The sequence below is a fragment of the Petromyzon marinus genome, unplaced genomic scaffold (assembly GCF_048934315.1).
Source record: "Petromyzon marinus isolate PM22_M1 ecotype Great Lakes invasive population unplaced genomic scaffold, UKy_Petmar_22M1.pri1.0 PM_G_Scaffold_294, whole genome shotgun sequence".
NCBI classification, from domain to species: domain Eukaryota; kingdom Metazoa; phylum Chordata; class Hyperoartia; order Petromyzontiformes; family Petromyzontidae; genus Petromyzon; species Petromyzon marinus.
Genome location: NW_027422866.1, coordinates 47,501 through 50,000, shown reverse-complemented (window position 1 = coordinate 50,000; position 2,500 = coordinate 47,501).

Below are 2,500 nucleotides of genomic sequence, written 5' to 3'. Positions count from 1 at the left end.
CCCATTAACTTCTCCCTCCTGAAAGGAGAGAGTCGTTTCTGTAGTATGGGTGGGGGATGGGGCCTCTTGGGTGGGAAGGGGTGGTTCAGGACAGTCCAATTGTCTTTCAAATCTACGGTAGAACTCGTTCAGGTCGTTGGCTAGGCGGGAGTCGTTAGTGGTGTGGGGCGCTCTGGGTTTGTAGTTGGTGATGTGCCTGAGCCCTTTGGCAGACAGAAGCAGCGTCGTTAGTAGAGAACTGGTGTTTTAGTGTCTCTGAGTACAGTCGTTTAGCCTCTCTCACCGCTTTGCTAAACCTGTTCTTCGACTCCTTGAATCTGTCTCTATCCCCACTCCTAAACGCTTCCTCCTTCTCCAACCTCAACCTTTTGAGCTTTGCTGAGAACCAGGGCTTGTTGTTGTTAAAGTTCACCCTGGTACGTGTTGGGATACAGCAGTCCTCACAGAAGCTGATGTACACAGCCTCTGTGAGTTCATCCAGACTATTGGTAGCAGTCGTGAACATATCCCAGTCAGTACAGTCTAAGCACGCCCGCAAATCTTCCACAGCCTCACTGGTCCACTGTTTAGATGTCCTCACAGCAGGTTTACAGAGTTTTAGTTGCTGCCTGTATGCACGAATCAGGTGGACCAAGGGAGTTCTGTGCGAGCCGAACAGCCCCGTGACCCACAAGAGAAACATCCCCGCCAAATTCGAGCGTTTGACGGGGTCTATCCGTGAAAAAATATTCACGTTTTTGAGTGCACATGCATTTCTGCTGCAAATGCCTCTGGAAGTTTCATGCCGTTCGTATGCCAATTGTGGCAACACGAAAATGACCCGTTTTCCCATTCCGAGGGATTTCTGTGCGACCCTAACAGCCCCGTGAGCCACAAGAGACACATCCCCGCCAATTTCTAGCGTTTCACGGGGTCTATCCGTGAAAAATATAGACGTTTTTGAGTGCACATGCATTTCTGCTGCAGATGCCTCTGGAAGTTTCATGCCGTTCGTACGCAATGTGGCAACACGAAAATGACCCCTTTTCCCATTCCGAGGGATTTCTGTGCGACCCTAACTAACAGCGCCCGTGAGCCACAAGAGAGACATCCCCGCCAATTTATAGCGTTTCACGGGGTCTATCCGTGAAAAATATAGACGTTTTTGAGTGCACATGCATTCCTGCTGCAAATGCCTCTGGAAGTTTCATGCCGTTCCTATGCAATGTGGCCACACAAAAATGACCCGTTTTCCCATTCCGAGGCATTTCTGTGCGACCCTAACAGCCCCGTGAGCCACAAGAGAGACATCCCCGCCAACTTCTAGCGTTTGACGGGGTCTATGCGTGAAAAATATTAAAATTTTTGAGTGCACGTGCCTTTCTGCTGCAAATGCCTCTGGAAGTTTCATGGCGTTCCTATGCAATGTGGCAACACGAAAATGACCCCTTTTCCCATTCCGAGGGAGTTCTGTGCCACCCTAACAGCCCCGTGAGCCACAAGAGACACATCCCCGCCAATTTCTAGCGTTTCACGGGGTCTATCCGTGAAACATATAGAAGTTTTTGAGTGCACATGCATTCCTGCTGCAAATGCCTCTGGAAGTTTCATGCGGTTCGTACGCAATGTGGCAACACGAAAATGACCCGTTTTCCCATTCCCAGGGATTTCTGTGCGACCCGAACAGCCCCGTGAGCCACAAGAGACACATCCCCGCCAATTTCTAGCGTTTCACGGGGTCTATCCGTGAAAAATATCAATTTTTTTTTGACTGCACATGCATTTCTGCTGCAAATGCCTCTGGAAGTTGCATGCGGTTCGCATGCAATGTGGCGACACGAAAATGACCCGTTTTCCCATTCCGAGGGATTTCTGTGCCACCCTAACAGCCCCGTGAGCCACAAGAGAGACATCCCCGCCAATTTCTAGCGTATCACGGGGTCTATCCGTGAGAAATATTCACTTTTTTGAGTGCACATGCATTCCTGCTGCAAATGCCTCTGGAAGTTTCATGCGGTTCGTATGCAATGTGGCGACACGAAAATGACCCGTTTTCCCATTCCGAGGGATTTCTGTGCCACCCTAACAGCCCCGTGAGCCACAAGAGAGACATCCCCGCCCACTTCTAGCGTTTCACGGGGTCTCTCCGTGAAAAATATCACATTTTTTGAGTGCACATGCATTCCTGCTGCAAATGCCTCTGGAAGTTTCATGCGGTTCGCATGCAATGTGGCGACACGAAAATGACCCGTTTTTTCCCATTCCGAGGGATTTCTGTGCCACCCTAACAGCCCCGTGAGCCACAAGAGACACATCCCCGCCAATTTCTAGCGTTTCACGGGGTCTATCCGTGAAAAATATTCAATTTTTTGACTGCACATGCATTTCTGCTGCAAATGCCTCTGGAAGTTTCATGCGGTTCGCATGCAATGTGGCGACACGAAAATGACCCGTTTTCCCATTCCGAGGGATTTCTGTGCCACCCTAACAGCCCCGTGAGCCACAAGAGAGACATCGCCGC